A 16,246-nucleotide genomic window follows, 5' to 3' on the forward strand; every position below is an offset into this window, starting at 1 on the left:
CTGGAGAACCCCTCTCTGCCTCTCTTGGCTCAAGGAGGGTTTCCAGAGAGATAGAGGGGTCTCCACCCGGGAAGAGGGTCCCAATGACCCTCGGGACACTCTCATACTTGAGATGAGAAAGGCATCCCCGGGCAGCCTGTGTCTGAGTCAGTGAGTGGTCCCAATGGGGACAGGTCAGAGAAGAGAGAAAACTCATGGAAGGCTTCCTGAAGGAGGCGGCCTCTCAGCTTGAAATGGGAAAGAACAGGGCAGGCACACGATCACAGTCCAAGAGTCTCACATGGAGTTCAAATGGTCTCCAAAACTTCAGCTGGCACATTTAAAGCGTCTTTGCCAAGACTAACTTCCCAGGGACCTTTATGTGTTTCTGTGAAGAAACCATCCTTCCTCCAAGGGTCCCATCTGGCAGCTCAGTCCACAGAGGTCTGCCCCATGGGGTCTCCCAGACCCATACGTACAACCCAAGTCTAGTGTTCATATTGGGGAAAATTCATACGGGGGATAATTGTCTGATGACCACCAGATTTGGACCAGCCTGGAGCCCAGTGGCTCACGTAAACAAAATGGATTTGTTTAGAGATGAGAGATGCTGGACAGCCCAAGCCCCTGGCACCGACCTGGCCTGAACTGGGTATTAAATGGATGCATAATTTATCATCTGCCCTGGACGGAGGCCGCTGCCCGAGCGCCCCGCACACAGGCAGGATGGGAGTCCGGAATCAGGGAGCATCTTTAAGCCAGGAGCCTGAAATCCAATTTCCACCCAGTCCTGGGGACTAAAAGCTTTCTGTAAACAGCCGCACCAAATTCACAGATCCAATTATCTACTGCCTGAGCCACTTGCCAAGAGCAAGGGAACAAGCCAGACTTTGCGGTCCACGGCCTCAGGCTCTGGGAAGCAGAAGCTGGACCACCACCCAGAGGCGGGAACCAGCCCTGCACCGCCCCCTGCAGCCGCCTGGCCTGGCGAGCATCTGGCAGGTCCAAACCCCGAGCCCCCATGCCATCCTGTCTCCCAGACACACGCCCGCCCGGTGCCCAAGGTGCCCCCCAAGCTGTACCTTGGCACTCCTGGTTGCCCTCAATCGTCCCTTCCTTCTTTAAAGACAAAGGCTCAGGTCTCCCAGCCCTGGAACATTCTATGCTCGGCTACTCCCTGCCACTCCCTCAAGCACCCCCTTCCTCCCTCCTCCCCCCACCTCTGTCTCCTCCTCCCTCTTTCCTCCCTTGGGTCAGAATTTGAGGCTCCCTCCCACCCCCAAGGGCTCGCCCACTCCCCCAGCCCCTGAGTCTGGTGTTCTCAGACACCACTCCCTCCCTGCCTGGCTTCCAGGTCCCCTCTCTCCCTCCCTCCAAGGTTGCCGCAGCCCCTGCCTGGCCCTGAACTTGGGGAGGGTTCAGCGGGGCTCTCACCCGGCTCCTCTGCCTGTGGCATTTCTCCCCCTTCAAAGTCCAGGTAACTTAGAGCTGCAACCACTGTTCTGTACAGACCCTCCTGAGCTTCTCTAATGCTGGCCCCTCCCCCAGTGTCCTGGCATCCTTGGACAGCCCCCTGAGCTGACTAAAGGACCCCCCACGAGGCAGTGCCAGAAAGCCCACCTTTCCCAAACTCGTTCCACGGAACACAGTCCTGGGCGAAGTTAATCAATGTGACGCACATATGTGTGTGCACACGTGCACACACATGCATGCACACACGTGCACACAAGCACACACACGCCCACACGTATATTCACGCATTCATGATCACATATTGAGGAAATAGTCTCTTGGAAATTCAAAGGTGCATTAGCATATTAAAGGCTCCAAGAAGCCTGGCAATTAAAATCAACAATTTAATTTGGCTTAACTCAAAATTTTCCAAACTATTGAACGCAGATACATTTTTCATGGCACATCTATTAACATCCTAAAGAAGAGTATTCTATGGTGCTCCACAGTTTGGAAAGTTATTGTGTGGATGGGTCTCTGGACTGAGGACACAAATTGAGGCTGAGCTCTTGACAGAAAAGAGAAATTTTCTTGCTAAGAGTGTTTACTTCACGCGGGGCACCACACTAAGTGCTTTACATATAAGAAGTCATTCATCCTCACGCTCACCCCTGGAGGTGGGTCTGTTATTACCCCATTTTACAGGTGGGAAAGCTGAGGCCAGACAGCTTATGTAACTGTGAAGCCTGGTGTCTCAGGCAGCAAAGGCTGAGTCAAGCTGCAATGGCAAACAGTCCCCCACTCCCGGTGGCCCGGAGCAATAAAAGTCTATCTCTTGCTCTGGCTGCACCTCTGTCCCCTCTGTTCCAGCTCCCAGGCTGCTGGGCAGACACATGGGGGGGTGTTGCTGAGGGAAAGAGAGAAATTCAAGCTTCTGCTCCAAGTGGGACGCGTCAAATTCACCCGCCTTTCATAGGCCACAGGAAGCTGTGCCGCACTCCTGAGTGGGAGGAACGACCGGAGAGTGAGCATTTGAACAATAATAGCCACGTGGGGATGTGAGCATGGCCGCCTGGCTCCACCATGCTACGTGGCCCTTGGGTGAAGGATGCTGCTCTTCCCCACAGTTGGACGACCCTGGTGAGTAACCCTTGCCCCTTTGTCTCGGGGAGGGCGCCAGCCTTGGCCATGCCGTTCCCTCTGTGGGGCTTGGCCACGTGTTCCATTTACACACTTCCCCCCCTTAGAATGCACCCCTGCAACCTGCTGGATCACAAGGCCCCCTCTCCAGTCAGTGTCAACGTTGCCCCTTCCGTGCAGCGCTGCTCGGTCCCCCTGTGGAAGATACTTCCTACCTGAACTCTGCCCAGACTCTCCACTGCACTCAGGCCACTGGTGGTCCCTGATTGTCCCCTGGCCCCATCCCCACTTTCGCTGTCCCTGCCCAGCAGGCCTTCCACACTGCAGTCAGGAATTCTCCTGCATCTCAAAGTCCAGGGGTGTGACCATGGCCTCGCAAGACCAGAGGAGTTTGCCCACGGGTTCAGTGCGCCCCTGTGAATTGCAAAATCAGTCATGACTGGGCACCTGCCTGCCCAGAGCTTTCTTTTAAAAACTTACAACCTAGTTGAAGTGATTCTCAAATATCTAGAAATGATTGATCAATTTAATAGAGACCCCAGAGTGAGATGCGGTTCATCTGAGGCAAGTCGGGGGCTCTGGGGAGCCAAGGAAGGCTGCCTGCCTGGAGCCAGAGCTGGAAGTCAGGGCCAGCTGCAGAAGGTGGGCACCCGTGGTTGGTGCTGGTGCCAGACTCCTTGGAGGGCACTGGGCACCAAGACATACCAATAGGGCCCCTGTCCAGCAGGGGTGTAGGGCAGACACAGTGGAGACAGAACAGTAAGGGTCCAGGGGCCTGGTGTCTTCCGGGGATGGGATGGTTGAGGCGGTGGCAGGTGGAAGAACCCACCTGAGCTTCACAGTGAAGGATGAGTGAGGTCACAGGGTGAGGGCCAGCGCTCCAGGTGGAGGGAGCAGCAAGTGCAAAGGCACTGAGGCACAGCAGTGCTCTAGTAATAATCTAGAGAACTGGGATGTCACCAGGAACCAGGGCTGCCTTCACTCCTCATAGCCACACCCATAATGCCCAACTCAGTCTTGCTCAGCACATAGCACCTCTGCCACCACTTCCTACCCCTGCCCTCGGCAGACATCACTAGTCGATTACGATCACGTTCCCCCACAGACCCCAGATGCAACCTCAGATTCCTTGGCGTGGAATTGGAAACCTACTGAACAACCCGGCCTAACTCCTCTTCCATCACAGCGGCCCGTGACATTACTGTTATTATTTTTAATCTTTTGGCCACGCCGCACGGCATGTGGGATCTTAGTTCCCCGACCAGGGATCAAACGTGCGTCCCCTGCATTGGAAGCGTGGACTCAACCACTGGACCGCCAGGGAAGTCCCCATGACATTATTTTTAAACTGATTGTACGGCCATGAAAAGTCAGGGACAAAGGGAACGGTTTTCTCTGGATCTTCTCACCACGCAGAGGTGGCGCTGGCCCAGCTGGTCACAGGAGAGGGGTTGATCTGACACTGCTTCTCTGTAAACCAAAGAAACAAAAAATTCATCCATATACAGGGAAAGGAGAGGGACGAGGAGGGCGGGAGGCGAGAATGGAGAGCATCACGGGGTGCCTGTGGACGCAGATGCCAGACACTCGGGAAAAATCAGGAAAATTGGGAGAGCGCACATTCGCCGGCAGAGGGCAGGTTGCTCTACTGCGCTGGGAAGTTAGTGAGATCCCCGTCGTGGTCAGGCTCTGTTTTGCCAATGCAAGCACTCTGCAGTTGGTTGGCAGAGGACAGAAGTGTTTGTTTTGGTCTTTTTGAGAAAAGAGAAACTTAAAATGCTGCCTGCATCTTACCTCTGGATACGTAACCTAAGGAAACGCTTCATTGATATGGATGTATCAAAAGGTGTGTCTGCATCCACATGCACGGCCACCGGGACACCATGCACACGCACGTGAGAGGCCCGCATGCCTGCACGGTTTCTCCAGCACACGCGTGCACGTGCATTCAGGCCTCATCTGAGCTGAAACCCACAGCTACCATCCTGTACGTCCTGTAACAGTCTCATTTCCTGTTGAAATTGGAGAGGCGGGATGTCCGAGAAAGAGCTGCCCCCCAAACCACCACCGAGGCCTGACCCGGGCTGGATGAAGGCAGGATCAGGTGCTCTTCAGAAAGGCTTGTTCTGAGACCTTGAGGTCAAGAGGGGCCGGCGGCTCGGCTGCGGTGGACAGCCCAGCCGCCCTGCTGCCCCCTCACACCTATTTTTGGGGGGCTTCTCCTTTCATCCTAGTTAACTGGTCCACATGTTTGGGGTCCCCTCTGTGCACAGGCAGCTCCTGTAAAGGGCGATGGGAAGTCCCGGGGTCTGGGACCCCTCCCTCGGTGACAATGAGAAGGCACGTCCCATCTCCCGGCCTCAGTGTCCACACTGGTCAACAGTGCTAGTCAACAGTGCTGGCCTCACAGGCTCGTGTGGTCACGGACGTACGGACCCTCCAGGTCACCATCTGGCTGAGCCCCGAGGTGCGACGCCTGTGCTGCCCTGTCTGCCGGGACCCCCGCTGCCCGCCGTGCCTGCGGCTCCCACAGGTGCGCGTGCCGCCCACCCCTTCCTCACATGAACCTTGCGCACCTGGCGGCCACCTCCTCCCTGGCATGCCAAACGAGTCTGCCCGTGTCCCACTGGCCAGCCTGCCCTCCACGAGACCCCTCCACACTGCTCTCAGACCCACGTCCGACCCGTCGGCAAAGCCCTGCGCTGTCCCCCCACATCGCTGTTAGAACTGGGGACTGGACACGAGGGCTGTGAGAGGAAGGGGACACACCGCGTGCTGGGGGTGGGGGGAACCAAGAGCTCCGTCTAGGGCCTAACCCGTCGGGGGGCCCTAGACACCCAAGAGGGGTGCCCAGAAGGCGGGGGCGGGGAGGGGGCGGGGCCCCCGGTGTAGGGAGGCTCTCGGAGGGGCAGGACCCACCACGGGAGAGCCAGCACTGGGGGCAGGGGGCTGCGTCAAACACCGCTGGGGAGGGCAGGAGCCCAGCCTGCGAGGGGCGAGGGGGGAGGGGTCGGTGCTGTGCTGTCTCAGCCTCCCCCCTGCTCCCAGGACGGACCCAGCACGCCCACCACAGGCGTGTCCGCCACGGAGGCTGCAGGGTGCTGACCGGCCTGCCCTCTGGGACACCCCAGACGTCCTTCCCGGGAGACCCAGCAGCCTGCAGACTAGTGCTTCCCAGAAACGTTCGCACATTTTGCAAAGCTCAGGCCAAACGCCACCGTTTCTAGGAAGGCTCGACAGAACCCCCCTGACCAATCTCCGGCCCCCCCCCCCGGGCCTCCACGGTGGCTGTGCGGTCCAGGGATAAGCCCCGCAGGCCTAGAGATGGGTGGTTTCGCCCCCAGCGGGGCTGCCCGCCACCGGCTCTGGCACCTGTTGGTGTGTCTGCTTCCGGCGAGCCTCCGAGAGCTCCCTGGAGCGGAGGGACCACGGTGGCTCCCCGTCCCCAGCGTGGCCGGGAGCACATACGAGGCACTCAGTCGCCAAGCCGGGCCCCGGATGCGTCCATGGCCCACGGTGACCCGAGTGCCAGCAGGGGAGCTGAGCAAGAAGCAGAGTGGAGCGGCGGGCATCAGGCCCCGGCCCCGCCCAGCGCCGCCCACCGACCTTCGGGGCAGGGAGGGGGCTGAGGATTCGCCAAAGCCTCGAGGCCATAGCACAGCCCCCAGGGAGCGGCTCGTCTACACAGCCTGCTCGGATCCGCCCTCAGCGGGCCTGGCCCTCGGAAGCCCACGCGGGTCTCGTCTCAACCCCTTGCCTCTGCCGAAGCCCAGAGTGGGGCCCTGTGCACGGGGGGCTTCCCAGCACTTCCAGACTTGGCCCCCAGCCCTGAGCTGGAGCCCGGACCAAACTTTGAAGTTGTGCTAGAAATCTCAGAGGTCAGCTGTTCTCATGTTTCCAGAATTTACTGATTCTGTCTGGGCTGGAAAGACAACAAAAAGGCTTTTACTGTTCACTTCTGAGCTGCATCAGGGGAGCTGGGAGCGCGGTGCTGCCCCCCGGGCCCATCCCAGGGGCTGCGGACCAACATCGGGCCAGCGCTGCCCCGAGGGGCCGCCTGCCCCAGACTCTCCCTCCTCCTCCCAATACGCTGTCCCGTGAGGACTGGGTCCCCACGTGCCCGCTCCCCGCCGTGTCCGTGAGCTGAAGACAGGCCCCCCAGGCTTTACCCAGCGGGGGTGTGCACGCTCTCTGCCCCGCGCCTGCCTGGGCGAGTGCACAGCAAATCCAGACAGAGCCGGGCTTGCCTCTCCACGCTCCCGTGGGCCGCATCTCCCTGCAGTGAGGGAGGCCCAGGACACCCCGGGCCCCTGGGAAGAGGTAGGAATGAGGGAAGGGGGCAGAGGGAGGGCAGGCAGGGGGCTCAGCCGGAGGCCGGCACGTCTCTAACCACAGGCCCTGAAGTGTCCCTCAGTCACTCATTCATTCGCTCACTCACTCATTCGTTCACATGTTTACCTTTTATTCCTTGGTCTATCCCCGGCCGCACGGAACTCCCATCCGCCTGCAGCCCTGGGCTGGCCCTGTGCACCCTGAGAACCATCTGACCAGGGCAGCCCTCTTCGAGCCTCTGGTCCATCAGGTCGGTTCCTCGGGCCCCGTCCTTCTGGGAGCCGGGCAGGGAGGTGCCGAGTTGCTGCTCCAGAGCCATATATGCTCCTCGTGTTTGTTTAATGGGGCCTTTTCTCGTTAAACCCAGAGCTGGGTGGTCCTGACAGGGCACAGTATGGGCACGCTCAGTGGGCCCAGCGCTCTGTGCTGCCGTGGACGTGCGTGGTGTTGAAGGAGGTTCCCACCCCCGTGTCTGTGTCCCAGCCGGAGCAGGACCTGCCTCCTGGTTCCCACTCTTCTGTAAAGTGGGGACTTTGGTCCCGCTCTCATGCAGGGTTCCCCCGTGTCCCTGAGATCCTGATTCCTTTGAGCCACCGCATCTGAAGCACTGATCCCGATCTGGGTGTCGTGCTGGTGGTTCCAGAGCCAGCCCTGCCCGGTGCGTGTCCCCTGTCCGCAGTCTTCGCTCAAGCCACCCATCACCTGCTCCCTCCCCTCCATCAGCGACTCCCTCAATCCCACACATGGAATGCCCCCTCCCATGTGCTTCTCGGAGGACCAGAAGTGACCCAGCACTCCTGAGAAATGACCAGAATCGACAAGTGGGCCGTGGAATGGTGCCCACAGTGGGCAAGTCAGAGCCCAGCAGCCCGGGCCCCTGAGTGGGTGCTGCTCGCTCCCTGCCGCGGGCCAGACCCCTCCCCGAAAGCAGTTGCCTTGAGCTCATGTGTCCCAGCCTCGGCGCAGGGCCTGGCACGTCATAGGAGCTCAGCAAACGCTTGTTGGATCCGTGAAGAGAAGGAGGGGAGCCCGTCGCCGTGACCCTCGCTGTTTCCTCTCCTTCAGTCTCAGCGATGGGCCGCGCCAGGACGGAGTGAGCATCCTGTCATTGGAGGTAAGCAAGAGCACCTGGAAACCTTCCGGCGGGGACACTGCAAGAACAGCTGTGACGTATGGATCGGCACAGATTTTGGCTTCTTGGAACTCTCCTCCTTGGCTCAAAACAACAACAACAAAACCTGAGCCTTGCTTAGAATAGTCAGAATCATAAAGACAGAAGTTATCAGGTGGTTGCCAGGGATGGCGGGAGGGGGAGTCAGAGTTGGAGGGGGGCAGAGTTTCAGTTTTCCAAGGTGAAAAGAGTTCTGGGGACGGATGGTGGTGATGGCCACACAACGATGTGAATGCACTTAATGCCACTGAACTATCACTTAAAAATGATGAGGACAGGACTTCCCTGGTGGTCCAGTGGTTAAGACCTCGCTTTCCAACGCAGGGGTTGTGGGTTCGATCTCTGGTCGGGGAGCTAAGATCCCACACTCCTCGCGGCTAAAAAACCAAAACATAAAAAAAACCCGAAAACAAACCAGAAGCAATATTGTAACACATTCAATAAAGACTTTAAAAATGGTCCATGTCAAAAAATATCTTTAAAAAAAAATGTTGAAGACGGTAAATTTTATGTTATGTGTATTTTACCATAATTAACAAAAATAGTTGAAAAAGTGCTCTGCTGGGCACGCAGGGTTCCAGGGAACGTGGATGCTCGGCACGGGGGGGCGGCAGGGCATCGACTCTGGCGCCTTCTCAGAGTTTAAACGAAAGCTGTTCATTAGGGACGAACACGAACCGTTGGGCAGTGGTTACGGCCCCACCAGGATGCAGCTGCTCAGAGCCGTGCATCGTCCGGGGACCTGGGGTTAGCAGCCCAGCGGGGGCTCATTCAGGGTGGTCTGGATTTTCCCAGACTGGGGACTGGGGACTGGGGACAGCGTGGGCCTCCGACAGGCTTTGTGGCTGGGACCCCAGCCTCCAGCAGCTTGAGTCCCCTCCCAGGGCCAAGCAAAGCCTCGGCCCCTGTGCGGAGAGATATCAGAGTGGGGAGCTGGGGCGCGGGCCCAGCCCTGGGGAGGGGTCACTCCAGGAGGGGCCTCAGGCGGGGATCTTGGGCGGGGGACAGCCCTGCCACCAGGGACCCACCAGTGTGGTCTAAGGAAGGACTTTCTCCAGGTGAAGACGCAAAGCGGACCAGAGGCTGGCTTACCTTTCATCACCCCAGAAACAGCTCAATACTCCCAGGGGCGCAGATGCCTGCCCTTGAGGGGTGCCTCAGCTGGGGGGGCAGGAAGAGAGCTCTCTGCAGGACAAGGACATCTAAGGTCCAGCCAGTGACCAGCCTGCTGCTGCCCAGAGGCCAGAGGGGCGTCAGGGAGAAAGTGGCAAAGCAGGGGCCCTCGTGGGGCTGCCTTCCATCCCCACACTGCCCGTTGCCCTCCCGGCCAGAACACCTGACTTTTTTGGGCAGGATTATCTCCATTCCCACCTTGGGTCCAGGTGGTCAAGTGGAGCTGACCCCCTTCCCGGCTTCTGGGCTAGGCATATGGGACCTGATCCAGAACCCACCGTCCTGGGGCTGCTGAGCTGGGAGGACATCCCGTCACCCAGGGGGGGACTCTCAGGGGAAGGCAGGCAAGCAGCGAGGGGGGTGGGAAGAGACAGGCCTGGTGACGTCCACACCTGATGCGGGTACACCCCTTGCTCGAGCTTTCTCCTCTTAAGCTGACGTGAATGGGTTTCACTCTGGTTGCTGGCGGGTGCTGTTTTGTCTGGTAGTGCCCTCAGCTACACCCCCCCACCACCACTCACCCTCCAATGCTCTCCCCTCCCCCAGCCTGCTGCACAGCAGAGGCCTGAGGAAACGTCTGCCGAGCCGCGGCTCACACCGAAATGTGTTTCCCAGCTGGCGGTCAGTCACGTGTTCAGCGGGCCCCAGTGCAGGCCCAGAGCACCGGAAGTGTGTGCCCCTGGAAGGAACTGTGTCACCAGCTCTTCATCCCCGTGCCCTGCCTGTGCCTGAGACACCCCAGTGCTGAGGCCCCAACTCTGAGCGGCAGGTGGCATGAGACTCAGGGATGCGGATCTGTGGGACAGAAATCCCTGTGGCATCCGCCCGGGGCCCCCCAAAGCCAGTAGCTCCGCTGGGAGCTGGGAGACTGAGGGAGCCAGGGGAAGGGGCGTCTCCTGCTTCTCGAGCAGATCATCCCGAGCGGCAGGGATCCTGGTGTACCTTACACAGGAGCACAGGCCCTGGGATCGGGGTTCAAACCCCAGCTTCAGAGTCGAGCAGCCCTGGGTGGGCCCCTCATTTCTTCAGGTCTCAGCCTCCCTGGCACCTGGGGGAGTTGTTGGTCTCTAGGCCACTGGCAGCTGGTAGGTGCTGAAGAAACACCCTAGTTGGAGAGCTTCGTTCGGAGAGGTGAAGGAAGGTACCAACGTCACACAGCGGGGAGGTGACAGCCAGGACTTGAGCCCCATCCCTGAGGACAGGCCATCCCATGGTCCAGGCTCCTGGCATCTGCCTGCAGCCCAGCTGGGTGGGGACCTGGCAAGAGTCTAGCCCTTACGGATGGTGGCAGCCGCCAGGGGTCATGTGCAGCAACGCCGCCCTGGTTCTCCAGGAGCGGAAAGGGCCCCATCTTCTAGCCAAGCTCTCCTGGCCCCGCCGGTTGCTGATGGGAGATAAGAGCCTGGCTCCTGCTGGAGCCTTGAGGACAAGCTGGTAGTTTTCCATCATTATAACAAATGATCAACCTCGCAGGAGGCCAAGTAAGGCTGAAGGATCCCTCCTCCTCGGCTCTGAGCAACCTGGCTTGGGGCACCTTTCCAGAACCCCCGGGAGCCTGCCTCTTCCACCATCTATAAGCCCTGGGGACCGGCCAGCCAGCCACCTCCACTAAGTGTTTATTGAGCCTCTGAGAACTACCCTGGTCCTGGGCGTGGCACTTGTAAGTTTCCAAAGACTACCTGGTGGGATTCCCACTCTCCCTGCTGGATCCACGTCTGTCTCTCCTTTTACAGATGGAGAACCTACCTTGGAGAAGTCAGCCGGTACTCAAGGGGCGTCTGGGAACTCGCTGTGCTTTCTGCTCAATCGTGTTATGAACCTAAAACTGCTCTACAATATAAAGTCTATTTAGAAAAATCGTGTGAATGGAACCCTAGAGTCTGGCCTTTTGAGTCTGCCTCTTTGGTTTGATGGCCATTTCCGAGGCCCGCCAGTTTCCTACCAACCCAGGAATGTGAACGTGGGATTTCCCGGCCCTGCCTCGATCCAGCTGTGAGTCCCTGGGGGGTTGCCTGAAGCGCTCCAAGGACCCCACCCATTCAGGGTTGGTGTGCAGACTGAGAACAGCCGCCCTGGGAGCCTGACCTCCCCTGAGGGCAGACCAAGCCCCGGGCACTCTTCCAGTGCTTTCTGGGAACCCCATGGGACGGGGGTAAACAGTCCTTGGGCTACAAGAGGGGAAACCAAGGTAGGAGAGCACGGGAACTTGCCCACGTCACATGCCACGTGTGCAGTCCGGAAATGGACTCAGGAGCTGTGTCCCCTCGAATTCCTTTGTTGAAGCCCCAGCCCCCAGCACCTCGAAATGTGACTGTATTTGGAGAGAAGGCCTTTACAGAGCTAATGAAGGTAAAATGAGGGCTTTAGGGTGAGCCCTGATGCAATTTGACCGGTGCCCTCATAAGAAGAGGAGATTAGGACACAAAGGGATGACCACGTGAGGACACAGGGAGAAGACGGCCGTATACACACCAAGGAGAGAGGCCTCAGGAGGAGTCCCTCATGCGGACACCTTGATCCCAGACTCCCAGCCTCCAGGACTGTGAGGAAATACACTTCTGCTGTTTAAGCCCCCGCCTGGGGTGCCGAGTTATGGCAGCCCCAGGACACTGATACAGGCCCAACCCCAGAGCCCGTGCTCCAGCTGCTACATCTACAGGTAAGACTGTGTCCCAAACAGACATGCCAGGAGGGTGCTGCTCACCTCAGCTGGTCCCCCAGCCCCACCGCTCTCCCCAGTGTCAGGTCACCGGCACACCGCACAGCACAGTTTGTAACGTTATATTTGCTTGAGTGGTTCTGTGGCCTCTGTCCTCGCAAAGACTGCAAACTCCATGGCATCAAGGGGGGTATCTTTATTTTGCTAACCTGGTTCCAGGTGGGCTGTGGGCTCTCAGCAGATGTTTTTTAAAGGAATGATGATCAGTGTGCGTTGTTTTTGCCATAATGACAATCATCGTTACAGGAGGGCACTGAGTTCTTATAGGATCTCATTGGCGTTTCCCACACATGCCCACGTGCAGCTGGGGTCGCATAAATGCTTCCTGAATGAGTGAACTGGGCGACTGGATGGACCAACAAATGAATGAATGAATGAATTCCCCTCCACCCCCAGTGACCTCAGCCAGAGCACCAGAGGCAGAGTGACTGTGGGCGCCTCACAGATCTGAGTCATTTGAGACAAAGTCCTGCTGGAATTAACGTCAGATCTGGATTTTCTGCCGCCTTCAGAGAAAAGTCCTGTTATGCTCCTGTCATGTGACCAGCATGTCCCACTGGGCCTGAGCCTGGAGGGCCCCAAAGGGCCCAGCTGGGGGCTCAATGCTCTGTGGTCGCCGTCTTGAACTTCTCAACCTTCTCCACAACTGTCTTTGACGTTGCATTTGTGTGAGGTCCACTGGGATGATGGGGGCTCCGTGCCCGCGTGTGCCCCCCTCCCTCCGTCTCCCCAGGAGGGGTTCCTGCTGCCCACTCCCCTCTCCCACCCTGTCGCCCTCCACCCCTGGAGGGGCTCTGGGTGAGGGCACTGGGAGGGCAGTGGCTGCTGGGTGTCCTGCAGCATCTCAGGGCAGGCAGGGAGAGGTCACCCTGTCCTGGCTGGCAAAGGGCGCCTTGGTGAGGGCCCCTGCCCGCCCCCGTACGGGTACTGAGCATACCAAGCTTTGAGGTCACAATTCCTTAAGGGGTGGCCTCCCCATCCCCCAGCTGGGACCCCACATTGGCTTCTTACGCCGAGCCCACAAATTATGTAATCGGCCCTGCCTCTGGTAAATCCATCTCTGACACCCAGGGGATCCCATCTCTGATGCCCAGGGGAACCCACCTGTGACAGCCAGATGACCCCAGCTCAGGGCTTCCTCAGGCCTCCCGGCCGCCCCTCCACCCCGGCTGCTCAGCGGCCTGGCGTTGAGCCCACTGACAGGCAAGCCAGCTCCTCCCCGGGGTCCCGACCCCTGGTCTCCCACAGGCTGTGCTCGCTGGTGGCTCAGTGGGGGATAGCCCAGTGAGCTGTCTTCCTACCTCCCAGGCCTGCTCTGGCCGCAGCATGGGCACGAAAACAGGTTTAAAGAAAACAAGGGAGAGGGGGAAAGACATACATGCAAGGTTGGCTGGAGTTCTTCTGGCCCTCAAATTTCCTTGGAATTTTATCCTAAGGTCTAGGGTTGAAAGTTCAGGGTGGCAGTTTCCCCCTTCGTGAAATGGAAAACTCGAAAAAGTCAGGGCAGTGCTTGTAAGGACTGGATTGTCTCAGGAAGGTAGTGAGCTCTCCATCAGTGGAGGTATGTAGGAGGGAGGGGATGAGCAACCCCAGGGTGAGGAGACCGTCTGGGGGCAGGGAGGTGGGACCTATGGGTTTCCTCCATCCCGAAGCCTGTGCTGTTTCACCCACGTCTTCCTGCTGTGGCCTCATGGCCCCAGACACAGAGGGGACAGGGTGAGGTCAGGCAGGTTGTCCCTCCAAGCCCCCGCTGTCCTCCCCTCTGTGGCTTTGCGATTACTTAGGGAGCCAACAGGGGGAGCTGGGAGGAGGACGACCCCATGGTCTGGACTCTGCCGCTGAGAGGATGAGTGGCCTTAGACCAGTGCTTGATCCTCTCCGAGCCTCAGTTTCCCCATCAGTAAAATGAGTCCAGGTGGTCTCTGAGTGCTTTGAGCTCCAATTGCCCACAAGCCCTGGAGGAGGCCAGTGGTCCGGCCTGAACACCCCCTTCTGTCCTGCGACAGGGCCAGAGCCCCTGCCATCCAAGGACCCCTCCCCGCCGCTGAGGGGCTAGTCCCACCACTGGAGAGGAGGGCCCGTGTACCTGCCACCCCCCCGCCCCGTGCCCAGGGCTTCGGAAGCCACTCACCTCCTCCGATGGCCAGCCCCCAGAACCCAGTGGGAAATGCCTGTGGGGCTAAAGCCGGGCTAGGTCTGCCCAAGGGAAATGCCCGGCCGGGCAGGCTCTCCACTCCTACGCGGTACAGTTGTCACCGGGGTCTCCAGGTCCTCACCGGCTCTCCACAGAAGGGGGGGACACTGTGGCTTGTGCCCACTTTCCAGAGGAGGAAACTGAGGCTCAGGGATCACACAGCTCAGTCGGGTCCCAAGCCCAGCTGGGGCCTCAGGAAGCCTGACATCACACTGCACGCCCAGCCTTAGCCACCCGGGGACACCTACCCCACGCCAGGCACGGGACCAGACTCCAGGCATGTTTGCAGTTACCCAGGGCCGTGATGGGCAAATCCCAACCTGGCTGCAAGGGCCCAGGCTCGGGGCTGCTGGGCCCTGTCGATTACAGAGCAATGCCCAAAGTGAGAGAATCACTCCATTGTTTTGCTTCTACTTGAATCCTTGCAGAAAGGAACAACAGCAATCCAATTCTGAAAACAGTTTCATTTGAACCAATTAAAAGAGGACTGATTTTGCTGTCAATTCGATTTGTGATAGCAGCACACTCTAGGAAACGGGTAACTGAATTATTTTTCACCACAAACATTTTGGCATTTTATATCCTGGGTGGGGTGATCTTGAAAAGCGGGTTCATTATTCAGAATCATTTCTAAGCCGACAGAATAAAAGCAAAGCCAGCCCCTTATTCACATCATGAAGAGATAGGGATGTGGTAGGTTTTATGTAGCAGCTGAGGTTTCAGAGGGCGGATTCCATCAAAAATAAGGAAGCGACGCCAGAGATGTGTAATTCCTGGGCCCTGTCAGATCTTATTGGTGTAACATTTAACCTAAGGGTTGTTCCCAGTGGAAAAATGGCTCAAAGGCCGATTCTGTGCACAGAACACCCAAGACTTGGTTTTCTCTTCTGTGAAATGAGGCTAATTAACATCCACTTGGAGGACTTGGAGGGGCTTCAACAAGGTGGGGGGAGTAATGCGAACAGCCCAGCGTCTGGCTTCGAGGCGGCGTCTCATCACGGCATACCCTCTCGGGAGCTCAGTTTTCTTGTCTGTAAAATGGGACCATCCACGCCCACCTGGCAGAATCCTGAGAAGCAAACACTCAGAGCCCCGGCCGAAAGTTGGCAAGCAAAAGGCACATAGCAAACACTGGCTGCCAGGCTCACAATCATTCTCTGCAACGACTCCCCTCTCTGGGCCCCTCTGTAAAATGGGGAAGGGGGCTACTGAACCGGACCACCCATTGGGTAACTTCTACCCAGAGCTCTCCCAGGAGCCCAGCCCCACCCCCAAAGGCTGCATGAAGATTCTTCTGTTTTCAAAGCTGCTGCACAGTCAGTTAAGAGCTAATTAAATGGGGGGGAAAACCCGCCCACCAATATTTGAACAGACGGCTGCAGCAGCCGGGCCTGCACATGCAGCGGAAGGTCCCCCGCAGCCCCAGAGCCCAACCCGCGAGCCGGGGCCCGAGCGGCGGCCAGTTCTCCTGCCGTTTCTCCCCAACGGCCTGAGAGCGGGTGTAGGGTGTCCACTTCAGCGCCCCCTGCACGGCCTGAGAGACAGTGTCCTGGCGTGGTGGACGTGCCCTGGGCGGCTCTCCGGTTTGGCGTCCAGGGATGATCCTTGGGGGCTTCATCGTGTGAGAGGAAGGACAGCCCTGCATCCCCGAGGGAGGCCTGCTTGGCCGTTCCCCTGGCCAGGATGACACACTGTCCCCGCGTTCAGAGTCTCTCTGCCCCCATCCCACCCCCAACCCATGCTGGGCTCCCTGCGCTAAGGGGAGGGGCCGTGCCCAGCCAGGCTTCAGGACCTGCAGCTGGGGAGGGTGGGGGGTTGGAGGGGGCTCCCAAAGGTTTTCTGGGGGTGAAGCGTGATCTGAGTCTCGCAGGGCCTATGAGGGGAGCTCAGGAAACGATGGGAAAGGCACTCCTGGCAGAAGCAGAGAATAAACAAAGCGGGGGCCTGGGGTGGGTGAGTGCCAGCCTGAGAGCCAGTAGAGCATGGGCTTGACTGGATGGGGGACTTGTACCAGGTCGGCTTTGCGGCCCCGAAGACTCACCCTGACACTGGGGTGAGGAGGCCACAGTCTCGGACCCCCGGCAGG

The sequence above is a fragment of the Balaenoptera physalus genome (genome assembly GCF_965194825.1).
Source record: "Balaenoptera physalus genome assembly, chromosome: 5".
NCBI lineage: Eukaryota > Metazoa > Chordata > Mammalia > Artiodactyla > Balaenopteridae > Balaenoptera > Balaenoptera physalus.